Below are 15,323 nucleotides of genomic sequence, written 5' to 3' on the forward strand. Positions count from 1 at the left end.
TTTTTTTTTTTTTAAATATCATGTGTTATTTGTTTCAGAGGTACAGATCTGTGATTCAACAGTCTTGCACAATTCACAGCGCTCACCGTAGCACATACCCTCCCCAATGTCTATCACCCAGCCACCCCATCCCTCCCACCCCCCACCACTCCAGCAACCCTCAGTTTGTTTCCTGAGATTAAGAATTCCTCATATCAGTGAGGTCATGTGATACATGTCTTTCTCTGATTGGCTTACTTCGCTCAGCATAATACCCTCCAGTTCCATCCACGCTGTTGCACATGGCAAGATCTCATTCCTTTGGATGGCTGCATAATATTCCATTGTGTATATATACCACTTCTTCTTTATCCATTCATCTGTCGATGGACATCTTGGCTCTTTCCATAGGGCCAAACGTAATCTTAATACACACACACACACACACATAGAGCCATAGGTATCACTTATTGGAACATAAGTGGGAACGTACCAAATACATGCAACACAGGAAGAGAGAATAGAATGGGAAATGACCATCAATGGGAACCTTAACTTCCTCTGTAATATTTTATTTCTTCTATGAACAGAAGATCAAGCAAATATAGCAAGTGTTTAAAGAGATAATGAGCTCTAGGAGGTGCGGACCAGTGTCACAAGTCACGATGACATAAATTCTTGAATTCTGAATTTTTAAGATATATCCTCCCCAAACCCCCCAAAATTGAGAAGACTCTATCTACACCTTTTACTCAAGTCACACGGATTGACCTGGAATTCCCTGAACCCACTGGCTGTATTCTTACCTGTCTGAACACACTGTTTCTCCTCAGTGGCAGGTACTTCTCCCCTTTCTCACCCGGTTTGCTCCTCCATGCCTTCTGGATCTCAGCTCCAAGTCAAATAACGGAGCATCCAAGGAACCATTTAGAGAACCAACAAGTTAGATTCCTACCTCTCAGATTCCAGAATAAAAGCCCAAGTGGTGATACATTTTTCATAATTATTCGAATGACAAAAGTAGTGCTCGCTCATTGTACAGAATCCAAAGACCAATATTACAGAAGTATCTAAAAGTAAAAACTGAAACCTACCCTTTATCATCTCCATTGTGTCCTAGAGGTAACTCATTTGAATAAAGATTTTTCCGAGGCGCGATTATTGCTAATTAAATATTTTTAAAACCGAACTATAAAGTGTTAGGTTAAATAACAGGAGAGTCTTTTTAAAAATCTAATGGTAAGGAAGGACTTTCTTAGGCAGAACAAAGGCAGAAACTTTGTCACCAGACTCATTTTACTGTGAGAAAAAGTTTCCAAACTGCCATGTGAGTGAAAAGCTGGGAAAATACTTGTAACCCACACGAGGGACCAGAATGACAATATTCGTCGTATATAAAGGGATAGTTTGAATTAATGTAGAAGGAAAAGATGCACGGGGCGCCTGGGTGGCTCAGTTGGTTAAGCGACTGCCTTCGGCTCAGGTCATGATCCTGGAGTCTCTCATCGGGTTCCCTGCTCAGCGGGGAGTCTGCTTCTCCCTCTGACCCTCCCCCCTCTCATGTGCTCTCTCTCTCTCTCCCTCACTCTCTCTCTCAAATAAATAAATAAAATCTTAAAAAAAAAAAGGAAAAGATGCACAAAGGAAACTTGTTACATTGAAGCATCACGGAGATACAATACTAACAAACAGGTCATTTTTCAAAGGCCAGAATAAGTGCCACTTACATATGTAACAATAAATATGTAACAATACTGAGGGAGACAGTGGGAGAAATTGGCTATACGTGAAACCCTGATGGAATTGAAACTGAGCAAAACCTTTGGGAGAAAATCTGGCCCTGTGTGTCAAAGCCTTAAAAAGATATGTGAGGGGTGCCTGGGTGGCTCAGTCGTTAAGTATCTGCCTTCGGCTCAGGTCATGATCCCAGGGTCCTGGGATCGAGCCCCACATCGGGCTCCCTGCTCTGCAGGAAGCCTGCTACTCCCTCTCCCGCTCCCCCTACTTGTGTTCCCTCTCTCACTGTGTCTCTCTCTGTCAAATAAATAAATAAAATCTTAAAAAAAAAAAAGATCTGTGATTTTGACTCCATGATTTCACCGCTCAGAATTTCTTCTGAGAAAATAAAGGAGGGTGTGTACAAAAAAATTAGCTATGAACATGTACCATGTGCGGTTGTTGGTAGTAGCAAGGAAGATTGTAAACAACACTAATGTCCACATTTAGAGTCTTCATGAAACAAATTGTGGTACACTCATTTAATGGAATAGTCTGAAGATGATTAAAATGATTTAATTTTTGAGGAAGATATTCACAATATATTAAGTGAAAAAGAGACGGATTAAAAAAATGGTATGGGTTGCACGACCCAGCTTTTCAAAGAGGGTCTATACATACAGACAGACAAAAAACTGGATGGATACACATCCTGTGTGTGTGTGTGTGTGTGTGAGAGAGAGAGAGAGAGAGAGAGAGAGTGTGATTGCGTGTTTGAAGGAATTGTTTTAGAGTTGTGGGTTTATAGGTGATTTTCATTTTCTTTTCATTTATCTATATGTTTAAAATGAGGAAAAAATTAAAGCTGGACTCAGGTGAAACATTACATCATTTGAAAAGATTCCCTGTCCCCCGGTCCTCGGAAATGCTCTCCTCATGTGCTTCCAGGGTGCATTCTTGTGGGGCTGGTTTGGCGGGCTGAGCTGAGACCCCTGTGCCTTCTGTCATTCCTCACTAGTCAGTAGCTTCTTTAAGTAAAAGTGACACATCTTCCTTCATCACTGTGATTTCAGTTTGTAGCTTCACAAACGTTTATGGAATGGTGACTTAAGAATATCCTCTCGTTCCATTTTCTAAGTCTCGGTTTCATTTGCCAGTTTCCCACGACTTCAAGTTTTAAAAATTGAAAATCACGAATTATCTGAGCTGGAATGATTGATTTCTTCAAGCCCTGATTATGTAGCTAGAGACCCTGAAGTTCAGAGAGGTGATGTGACTTCGCCTCTGTCACATTAGCAGGTTAGGGACCGGCCAGGACCAGACCCAGACTTGCTACTGTCCTTTTGGGGCGATGTGTGATAGAAATTCACTATCAGCACACCTGTGTGCTCACAGCCTGTTGTTTTCTGGAGAAATCCGACACACAGCGAGTTTCCGAAGGGGATGATGTTTCTGGGGAGGGCTGGTCTGGGGCAGTGAGAAAGGAAGAAATCTGAGTGTCAGTGTGAAACAAGATTCACAGCTAGATTTTAGGATGTCCCACCCTGTCTCCAAGCCCTGAAATCCAGTGTGTGCGTGTGTGTATGTGTGTGTGTGTGTGTGTGTGTTTACTCTGTGGGGAAGAAGATGCCAGAAAGCTTCACCACAGGCAGCATGGCAAACTCAGCCTCTCCCACCACCCCCCTCAGAAAGCGGCCCCAAGCCTGTTGCTTTCTTTTCTCTAGTGTGCCTGGATGCTTTCCTTCCCAGCTCTAGAATTTGCTGGGTCATTGCGCCTCTGTTTCCACCTCGCTTCCTCTGAATAGCCACAGTGTCAATGAGTGAATTCAGGCTCCCAGCTGGGGGCCCCAGAGAGTTTATTTCTGAAAATGGACCTGTCTTCACACTTACTGCAGTCTCTGTGTACACAGCCTCTTAACAAACAGCTGGAGAGTGTGTTGAGTCAACCAAGCAGTTGGCCTGTATGTGGCTTTCTGTATTACACACTTTCTCATTTTATTTTATTTATTTATTTTTAATTTTTTATTGTTATGTTAATCACCATACATTATATCATTAGTTCTTAATGTAGTGTTCCATGATTCATTGTTTGTGCATAACACCCAGTGCTCCACGCAGAACGTGCCCTCCTTAATACCCATCACCAGGCTAACCCATCCCCCCACCCCCCTCCCCTCTAGAACCCTCAGTTTGTTTTTCAGAGTCCATCGTCTCTCATGGTTCGTCTCCCCCTCCGACTTACTCCCCTTCATTCTTCCCCTCCTGCTATCTTCTTCTTTTTCTTTTTTCTTAACATATGTTGCATTATTTGTTTCAGAAGTACAGATCTGTGATTCAACAGTCTTGCACAATTCACAGCGCTCACCATAGCACATACCCTACCCAATGTCTATCACCCAGCCACCCCATCCCTCCCAGCACCCCCCACTCCAGCAACACTTGGTTTGTTTCCTGAGATTAAGAAGTCCTCCTATCAGTGAGGTCATATGATACATGTCTTTCTCTGATTGACTTATTTCACTCAGCATAACAGCCTCCAGTTCCATCCACGTCGTTGCAAATGGCAAGATCTCATTCCTTTTGATGGCTGCATAATATTCCATTATGTATATATACCACCTCTTCTTTATCCATTCATCTGTCGATGGACATCTTGGCTCTTTCCACAGTTTGGCTATTGTGGACATCGCTGCTATAAACATTGGGGCGCACGTACCCCTTCGGATCCCTACATTTGTATCTTTGTGGTAAATACCCAGTAGTGCAATTGCTGGATCGTATGGTAGCTCTATTTTCAACTGTTTGAGGAACCTCCATTCTGTTTTCCAGAGTGGCTGCACCAGCTTGCATTCCCACCAACAGTGTAGGAGGGTTCCCCTTTCTCCGCATCCCCGCCAACATCTGTCGTTTCCTGACTTGTTCATTTTAGCCATTCTGACGGGTGTGAGGTGGTATCTCATGGAGGTTTTGATTTGGATTTCCCTGATGCCGAGCGATGTTGAGCACTTTTTCATGCGTCTGTTGGCCATTTGGATGTCTTCTTTGGAAAAATGTCTGTTCATGTCTTCTGCCCATTTCTTGATTGGATTATTTGTTCTTTGGGTGTTGAGTTTGATAAGTTCTTTATACATTTTGGATACTAGCCCTTTATCTGATATGTCATTTGCAAATATCTTCTCCCATTCTGTCGGCTGTCTTTTGGTTTTGTGGACTGTTTCTTTTGCTGTGCAAAAGCTTTTTATCTTGATGAAATCCCAATAGTTCATTTTTGCCCTTGCTTCCCGTGCCTTTGGCGATGTTTCTAGGAAGAAGTTGCTGTGGCTGAGGTCGAAGAGGTTGCTACCTGTGTTCTCCTTTAGGATTTGGATGGACTCCTGTCTCACGTTTAGGTCTTTCAACCATTTGGAGTCTATTTTTGTACACACTTTCTCATTTTAAACCCTCACAGCAACTCAGTAAGGGTGTAAGAGCTACTGTCCCCATTTTGCAGATGAGAACACTGGGTCTCGGAGAGGAGAAGCGACTTGCCTGGGGTACTATGACAGCAAGGGCTTGAGACTGGATGGCAAGCCAAGTGTTCCAGTTCTGAGGAAGTTAAATTTGCTTTCTCCTTTCTGGCAGGAAGTTAAATACGCCCTCCCCTTTCTGAGAGATGACATTCACAGGGAACTTCAGGGTGGCTGACTGAAGAAAGTGACTTCAGTGTTTCTGTAACACTTAGGAATAAGTTACTAAAACTGAATTGGCTCTCTGCCTTAGCCCACCAGATTTGATGAGAAATTCACTATCAGTCATTCTTTGGGGTCGCTTGGCCCATCTTGGGGTTATGCAAATGTCCCAGGACCTGTGAGGTATTTAGGAAAGTAAAGCAAGACTTGGTTCTGAGTTTCCTGAGGGCTCATTTTTAATAGTGCTTTTTCAACTGGGCCACAGTGCTGTGGACACTGGCCCTGGGCCATTTGTTCTGGATGTTTCAGAGATGCCCCTCAGAGCATCACCTCTAGCAACCACAGACAGCCGCAGATATCCACCTCCGTACTCTAGAGTCTTCCTTGCATTCACGGGTAGTCATCCCTAAGGCTTCATTCTCTTGCAGAATCCTCATTGCTAGTCTCATCGACCTGCCACCCCAGTGTGGATCACGTCCTCTCTACTCAAACTCCAGAGCCATTCCCCTCTGTTGCTGAGTTTTGGCAACCAAAGCTCTGGGGCCCAAATGCCCTGCTCACCCTCTTAAGATGCAGATACATTTTTTTTTTATCGTCCTCTCTCTCTCTCTCTCTCTTTTAAAGATTTTATTTATTTATTTGACAGAGAGAGACACAGCAAGAGAGGGAACACAAGCAGGGGGAGCGGGAGAGGGAGAAGCAGGCTTCCCGCTGAACAGGGAGCCCAATGCAGGACTCGATCCCAGGACCCTGGGCCCATGACCTGAGCCAAAGGCAGATGCTTAACGACTGAGCCACCCAGGTGCCCCTATCATCCTCTCTTAATTTTTATTGTTTTTGTATGTTTCGAGGCATAGCTGACATACAGTAACCTGCACAAATCTAGTATACAGCTCAGTGGACTTACGCATGAACATATGCCTCGAGTCACCACCATCCAGATGTAGTTATGAACATTTTCTTCATCTCAGAAAAATCCCTTGTGACCTTTTCCAGTTAGTACCCCCACCCATGGATGTAGCCACTGTCTGACCTCCGTCACTGCAGATGAGCTTTGTCTGTGTTTGCTATTCACACACATGGAATCATACAGTAGATAGTCTTTTGTGTCTGGCTTCTTTTGCTCAACATAATGTTTTTGAAAATCACCCTTGTGATATTTTCCCATATTTTGTTCTATTTTCCTGATGATTAGTATTACATTGTATGAATATACCTCAATCATCTGTTTTCCTTGCATTGTTTCTGGTTTGGGACTGTGATGAATTAAGCTTCTGTGAACCTTCTTGTAGAAATCTTTTTGTGGACATATGCACTTGTTTCTCTTGAGTATCATCCTCGGATTGGAAGTGTAGGATCATGGGAGTAGGAGTATATTTAATTTTATTAGAAACTGCCAAATTATTTTTCAGAGTGACTGAAGTGTTCTGCGCTCCTGGTTGCTCCACATTTTTGCCAATACTTCTATCATTCTTTTTTATTCTATCTCAGCCTACAGGAACTCAGAACACTCTTCATCGCTCCATGAGTTACCCCAAATTTTAAAGTAAGGATTTTTCATTTCTACTCTGTGTGTCTTCCAACTGTCATCTCTCCTTCCTAGTACACTATCTCAAACCTTACTTTAGGACGGCTTGGAAAGGAATATAAATTCAGTAGCTATCTCTTGTGAAATTCAAAGTAAACTGTGTAGTTGAGACGTAAGTACAAGAAAGGCTCAATTTGAGGGCAGTCCAGGAGTCTAGGATTTTGGACTCAGATGGTCCTATATTTTACTGACTATGTGGCCTGAGACAGATCCTTTAATATCATTGAGCTTTGGATTCATTGACTATAAAATACAGACAGTGAAGATTAAATTCATAAAAGATATAATTAAGAGGGAATTTCAAGACTAGGTACTTCTTGAATACATTTCATAGTTTAGGTGATATCAGTCAGGATGGGCTGGGTTGTGCTGTGATAACAAGCAGCCCTGAGATCTCCATGGCTTAGCACAACATAAATTCACTTTTTGTTTGTGCCATATGTCTAGCACTGGTTCTTGGAGTCCTCTCATCAGTCACTCAGGGACCCGAGCCAGTGGATCTTCTGCCTGGACATCTGGTTCCAAATGATAGCAGTGCATGCTCGCTTGTTCATCACATGTGAACTGAGGAGAGTATTCTATGATAAGCATTGGAGAAACAGAAACAAAAGATACTGTACCTGCTTCCAGGAGATTATAATATAATAATAAGGACAACAACAACAATAGTAATAGTAATAGTAACAGCTACAGCAGCCAAATGTTATTAAGCCAGAGACAGTATTAGGAGCTTATTTTATGCAACAGGCATTTTCACAATCAGAACACTTAGATGGGTGAAAATGGAACCATATTTTCTCATAACCTGATTTAATTTTACTCTTAAGCATCCACTTCCATCACGTACTGGAGAATTGCATCAGAGGAAATGAAGTCACTTCCAGCTTAAGATTCAGTTCTCTTTTGGATACTAGTCAGTTGACCCAAGCTTCTCTCGCCCTTGCACTCCTTTCTGTCCTTCTCACCAGGCATACCTGAAGTTCCCCGTGTGACGTGAAGCCATAGTATTGGGACGTGCCAGACTGTGTGGAGAAGTATCATTATCTGTTGTGTCCACTTAGTATAGCTGGGCATCCCCTTTGCTTCTGCTGATGTTGGCCATGCTGTGGTCACCTCTGGTTTATCAGGTCCATGCATCACATCCTGAACCCCCAACCATGAGGACATTTTTGGTCTCCTGATTTTCACAGACCCTTCTGTACCCATCACAGGAGATTGAGAGCTCCCAAATGCTTTCTGTATACCATACTGCCACAATCAGGATCTACAAGGGTGCCCTCATTCCTGTCCACCCAGACAGTCCCCTTAGCCTCTGCTACCCTATGGCTTGGGCGCAATGTTGGATAAGGAGCTGCTCCATCAATCTTATGGCCTCCTGGGACACAAAGCAGTGGCTCTTCTGGTCTGGGATAAACTCATCTGTGGTTTCTTTCATCATCTTAGACCATATTTAGTTGGTTTACCTACAGTCAGTATGTATAATCCTAATGGTTTCAAATGACCTTCAAAAAAAAAAACCGTCCTCAAAAATAGGCCAATTGGTGTTCCAGATGAAGATGGAGAACAATCTATAGTGCTTTGTAATATGGATAATAATTGTGCAAGTTCAGGACTGAAATAGCAGCAGAGGCCTGAAGCTGGAATCAATACGAATTAGGATTCTATGTCCATTCATCATTAAGGCTAATCAGTTGTTGGCTTTGAACAGAAGACTCCTACCTTGATTAGAGCTGTCAGTGGTACAAAGTAAATTGAAATGTGTTTGTGCGCCACTAGTGTGTTTGAATTTTAAATCACCTGAAATCCTGGTGTGGCCTGAACTGGAAGTTTTCTCATATATGTTAAGAGGGAGTTGGAATAGATAATCGTTAAGTTCCCCTCTAGCTATGAAGTATTCTCTTTGATAATAGGAAAGTAAACAGAATCTTAATTCATTCCTTTATGACTTCATTTTTTTCTGTATCAGGGAGGAATAGCAGCCAGTGTTTGGTATTTAAGGAAAACATACATCTATAATTCATCTATATGCAGTCATATATGTTATGAATGTGAGTCCAAAAGATACCTTCCTTAATAAGCAAGTGAGAATTTATGAACTTGTTCTCACCCACCTCACTACCATTATTTATTTTATATGAATGGCCTCTCTACCCAGTAGACGGCTCTAGGTCTATTAAATTTTTTTTAATGGCATCTTTTGGCTTTGGGGCAAGCCATTGGGCTCTCAGCTCATTTGCAATTTCCCCATTGCTTATGAATGACCTGATTTATGTCAAGGGGATGTAGTGGCTCATTTTGAGCCTAATTTTGGCTCCCAATTGGATTCAAAGCATTTGAGCATGCCTTATGGGCTATCCCATCAAGCATCTATTTGAATGAGTTGATTTCCATGGTGGGGATAGAGTTGTAAGGGGCAATCGGGATGATGGTTAACAAATAAGGTCCCCCAGGAGAACAACATAGTCATAAAGACTGCCGCTTTGGGGGCAGACATTCTTGGTCCTACTTCTTATCTCTATGATTTGGGGCCAGTTACTTAAATTTTGGGGCTTTGTACATCTAAAAAATGAGGACAGTTCCTACCAACCTCCTATGGTCGTTTAGGGGGTTCAGTATGGTCCAACATGCAAAGGGGATCAGCATACTGCCCACACAGAGTAAGTGTTCAGTAAACCTTATCTGCTGTGTAATGTCTGCCCCTTACCTGGCCCTGTGAACTTGTTGCTGACCTTCCCTCATGGAGGGCTGTAGGAAGAAGGCAAAATAACTGTTTTCACAAGGGACCACATGAAACGTTAAGGTGGGTCCAGAGGTCCTGGATTTTCCATTTGAAGTCCAGAGCCAGGGAAATATGAATTATCATTGGTTGTGACCTCATTTTTCTGTCAGGCTGATGAGCCTTAGGGAAACTCAGGGTGCATTTATATTTGCTTTTCCTTGTCTACGCTCTCCCTTTTGTGTTTTTCGTATTCATACAGCCACAGGATGGCTAGAATGTGCCCTCGCGGAAAACTATTCTCACAGAACACTCCTGATACCATGTGTGTGGACACTTTCCCCACACCAAATTCTCTAACTCTCCAGACACCAACTCTTCCTTTATTTTTTTTAAATAGTGATGCCTTTATTTATTTTTCAAAGTAAGCTCTATAGCCAACGTGGGGTTTGAACTCACAGCCCTGAGATCAAAAGTCACATGCTCTACCGACTGAGCCAGCCAGGCGCCCTTCTACAATTCATTTCTGATACTAACAACCCAGAGTCAGAGCAGATCCCAAGGTTAAGGGCTCAGTCCCACAGACTGCCCACCCTCCCCCCCAACTCAGATGCCAGTTACTAGTCCCAGGGTGTCATCTGTACTTCTGACCAGTTGGCTAGAAATCAGAGGTTTCTGTAACCCCCTGCTACATACAGTGGCTCACGGAGCTCAGGCGAGCACTTTACTTATGTGTACTGGTTTATTCAAAAGGATATTCTAAAGGATACAGATGGACAGTCAGATGAAGGGTGAGGTCTGAAAAAGTCCTGAGCATAGGAGCTTCTCTCCCCACGAAGTAGATGTACACTCCCGCCCAAGCACATGGATGTTTTCACCAACCTGGAACCTCTCCAAACCCCATTGTTTAGGCATTTCTATGGAGGTTTTAGTCACATAGGCATGATCGATCATTTACTCCATCTCCCTGGGTGGATGGGGGATGGGGTTGAAAGGTCCAGGCTTGGTCCTTCTGGTGACCAACCCCCATCCAGGATCCCACCGTTCTAATATCTCATTAGAACAAAAGACACTCCTGTGACCCAGGACATTCTAAGGGATTTAGGAACTCTTTGTCACGAGCTGGAGGCAGAGACCAAATACATACTTCTCATTATGTCACACAGCCCTGCACACTTTTCGGTAAGAATAAGAGCTAACATTTGTGAGCGTATATTGTTATGTCAGACACAACGCCATGTGCTTTGACATGGATATCTCACTGAATCCTCAAGTCATGTTTTGAGACAGGTTATCGTTTTATAGAGGAAGATCTGGAGGTTTCGGGGAGGTGAGGTCATCACCCAAGGTCGCACAGCCAATAAATGAGATATCTGGACTCAAATTTTGCCTGCGCAGAGCACCCAAACATAACCACCTCATTATCAACATAGTTCCACAGCCCGCAGAGACCCTCAAAGCCCCTCACCGACTGGCTCTGTTTCTTCAATGAATTGAATCCCTACATGGTTGATGTCACAATTTCAACTCCAAATGTTGTCTCTCCATAGACTGGGGCTGCTTAGATCATTCACACAAATACATCCCACCAGAAAGTGTCAGAGAAACTCTGCCCTGCAGCTCAGTCCCTTCCCTTCCTTGGCTCCACATGAGCAAGGATTTGCAAATGATGTTCCCATGCACCTGCTGGCACCCCTCATTTTTAATCAAGACATCCTCTTCTACTACCCGGGTTTGACACTGTGCTTATGTAGCCCTGTCTGGTATCCAGACAACAGCCCTTTTCTGTGTTAGCCAATGACTCTTCACTGAAGGTTCCGGTATCCTCATACCCACAGACACTGTTCCTGGGGAAGGATGTCCTTTTCCCAGAGTCCAGACGGTGGTGGATTGCCGCCATGATGCTATGTGTTCACCTATGCTGGGTGGATTTTCCTGTCCCACTGGAAGAAGGAATCTCATTCCGCAGATGCACTAATGATGTGTAATTATCATCGCTGCAAGCTTTCTACACATCTGGGCTAATGGCTCCAACTTCCATGATGATTCTCTTATTTTACCCAGTTCTGTGCTTGAATGGTTCTGTGCTGCCCCTGGTAGCAGTAACAGCAGCTTCTAGGTAAATTTAAATATCCTGGTTGATACATCTGGCTTATAATGTGTGATGATAATAGCAGTCACCATACAAGTTTCAGTCAAATCTTTACTCACAGGAGGGAGATACTCTTGGTTTGAATATATAATTCGGGTTTTGTTAAAACTTGAAGTCATCTTAAAACAGCCCTGCCTGACAGAAGTACTAACATCAGGCCTTCATGAGCACTTGGACCCCAAGGTCAAGAAAAGGGAATGTGTAGTCCAAGCCAGGCTTGCTTGTCACAGTAGAGTGGGGCTTCGGGAATTATGAAGCAGGCGCTGGGAAAAGCAGAGGAGATAATGTTCTTTCTATGCAAGTGATTTTTCTCAATGCAAAATACTCTTTGGAGTCCACACGGGGGTCCCATTTCATATGTGGGAGATATGCATCTAAATCCTCAGGCTCAGGTGTGAAGGAAATATCACTCCTTATTTTCCTTATTTCAGCTCAACTTTCCCCCAAGCGCTCAAATTGCTAGGTTGGGAAACACACACACACACACACACACACACACACACACACACCCCTTTTCAGTCAATTTTGAGCTTCCTTGCCCCTTGAGTATATTTAATATTTGTTGAGTTGAGTACTTATAGGGGACCCACTGCTGAGATTCACATGGTCTGTGGATCTTTGCTTCTATTTCAAGCTTTGTGGCCCAAGACCTCTGGTAGGGCAGAGGGCCTCTGGGCCTGGGGCCCAGCTTCTAGAGGTGTTTCTTGTAGTTTGTTCTTCTGAATTCAAATTTGCTTGCGTACTGCTCCTACAGAGAGCCAGTGTTCCTACTCTTCAAGGGATGCTCACTCTCCATCTTCACCCCCCTTCCTGTCTCTGGAGGGAACCCCTCACTCTGTTTGCCAATTTCTCCCTCCCCTGAATCTGGTGAATCCAACCCATTTTAAACTTGAACAGAATATGAATAGATTCAGGACCTGAAAAGCCTGCATCATTCTGCTCGGCAAAAATCCCTGAAATCTCTTTGGGATGGAACACCAGACATACAGCAAAGAAATCACAGATTAATAATTCAAAAAATTATTGCCACAGGTAGAAGAAGACAAAACCAAACCATTAATTTTCTCCCTACACTTTCTCTTGCTGCAGTGAGTATATTACAGGGCTCAGAATCTATGATAATTGGAACGAGGATCACAGAGCTGTATTCCATTTTTTAATTGGATCATTAACACTTCAACTATCTTATCTCATGGGTATCCACCCTGCCTTTTATAGTTGGGGTGGTTCTCTCCCCCCCAAACTCTTAGATCTTAATTTTGCAAAAAAGGACTGAGAAGTGGCATTAAGACCAGCCTCATTATCTCGGTTCAGTTTGGCACTGTATTCCTCTCTCCATCTTCATTACTAGAGTCTCTGATTCTTTAAGCTCATTTGCATAATTTCTAACATCCTGGGTTTATGCGGGAGGCCTTTTGATGAAGAAATGAAGATCCTCTCTACATCAAAGGGCTCGTCATTAAGACACAGTGGCACAGGGGCGCCTGGGTGGCTCAGTCGGTTAAGCATCTGCCTTTGGCTCAGGTCATGATCTCAGGGTCCTGGGATTGAGTCCCGCATCGGGCTCTCTGCTCTGTGGAGAACCTGTTTCTCCCTCTCCCCCTGCTTTTCTCTCTCTCTCTGTCAAATAAATACATAAAATCTTAAAAAAAAAAAAAAAGACACAGTGGTACATAACATCTAGGAATGCAGACTCTGTAGGCCCCCGGACTACCTGGGTTTGAGTTCTGATCAGCCACTTGCTGTGTGACCCTCAGAAAGTTGCTTAATCTCTCTGGGCCTCAGTGTCTCCACTTGCAAAAACGAAGGGTGTGTGGCAGTGACATCTCCCTGATAGTGCATATTTCATGATTTGCCAATGTCATTTAATCCATGGAAAGCACTTACAACAGCAGTGTGACCAACTCATGCAGTATGATCATCATCCTGTTTTCTTTGTTAATGTAAACATTTAATTGAAAAGTGACATACATTCATAAAAATGCCTGAATCATGAAGGTAAAGCTCAATGAATTTTCAAAAAGTGATGCATCTACATAAGCAGCCCCCAGATCAACAAAGCATTAGCAGAATTCCAGAAGCATTTTCATGTTTACTTCTCACCACTAACCACTTTTCCCCAAATGGGTAACCACTGTCCTGGTTTCTAACAACCATAGGTTCATTTTTGCCTGTTTTTGAAATTTATATAAATAGAGTCATGTAAGATACACTATTTATGTCTGATTTATTTTGCTTCATATTTCTGTGTGATTCATTCTCTTAGTGGGTAGAAATAATTCATTTTTCATTGCCCTGTAGTACTCCATTGTGAGAATATGCTACATCACATTGGAGTTTCCAGTTTTTGGCTATGAAGTATAGCCATGCTATAGTACATTCTAGTGCATATTTTTAATAGAATTTGCATATATATGAGGTCTACAATTTAGCGTGAAACTGCTGAGTCATAGGGTATGGATCTGTTCAACTTAGCAGACACTGCCAAATTGTTTCCTGAAGTGGCTGTAACAATTACAGGATAGGTAAGTTTCAGTGGCTCCACATCCTTAACCTTGTTTGGTAATCGCCCAGTCTTTTTCATATCACATTGTATTTTATCCCCCAGATATCTGATATTTTATTTCATTTTTCCAGCTTTTCATTCTGTAATACTTTCAAACTTACAAACATATTGCACGACTAGTAAAATTTTGTATACTCTTCAACCATACTTGCCAGCTGTTTTTTTTTCCCCCAGTTACATTGAGAAGTAATTGACATACAACACTGTAAAAGTTTAAGGCATTCGGCATGATGGTTTGATTTATGTAGATTGTACCACATTAGGTCCAGCTGGCATCCATCTTCACACACAGATACAAAAAAAAAAGAGAAAAAGGAAAAAAAGATCGCTTTGTGGATAAGAACTCTTAGAATTTATTCTTAATGGCTTTCCTATAAATCCTACACCGGTATTAGCTATAGTCATCCTGTTGGCCATCACAGCCCTAGTATGTATTATAAACTGGAAGTTTTTGCCTTTTGACCCCTTTCCCCCAACTGTCCCCCTGGCTTCTGCCTTTGCTAACCATAAGTCTGATCTCTTTTTCTAAGAGTTTGGTTTGTTTCTGTTTTAGATTCCGCATAGAAGTGAGATCATCCAGTATTTGTCTCACCAACTGTTAATAATTTCCCACATTTGCTTTATTATTTTTTTAACAATATGAGATCAGTTTCATGATCATGCCCCATTTACCACGCTATGCTTCAGACTGTGTTTGCCAAGAACCATCTCTTCAATAACCACAGCATCATGATCAAAATCAGAAAAAATTCAACATTCATCAATTTAATTATCTAATCTATAGATAATGTATTAAAAAATTTACAAATGTTCTAGTAACACCCTTTAGAGCATATTTTTTCAGGCTCAGGATTCAGCCTAGGATCGTGCATTGCCTTTGGTTTTCATGTATCGCTAGGCTCCTTGAATCTGGAATGCTTCCTCAGTCTTTGTCTTTC

The 15,323-nt window shown here is 42.5% G+C and overlaps 1 long non-coding RNA gene and 1 other non-coding gene across 2 annotated transcripts in view; one reads left to right on the forward strand and one right to left on the reverse strand.

Annotated features, from left to right (window-relative positions):
* Positions 1–15,323, forward strand: part of LOC141373968 (uncharacterized) — a 76,914-nt gene that overhangs the window by 9,992 nt on the left and 51,599 nt on the right. The gene's annotated exons all lie outside the window — the stretch shown is intronic.
* Positions 10,102–10,174, reverse strand: TRNAK-UUU (transfer RNA lysine (anticodon UUU)). Its single transcript has one exon. It is a non-coding gene; the product is annotated as a tRNA-Lys (tRNA).

Source organism: Callorhinus ursinus, unplaced genomic scaffold (genome assembly GCF_003265705.2).
Source record: "Callorhinus ursinus isolate GAN/ISIS: 27379988/994484 unplaced genomic scaffold, GSC_fseal_2.0 scaffold13, whole genome shotgun sequence".
NCBI classification, from domain to species: Eukaryota; Metazoa; Chordata; class Mammalia; order Carnivora; family Otariidae; genus Callorhinus; species Callorhinus ursinus.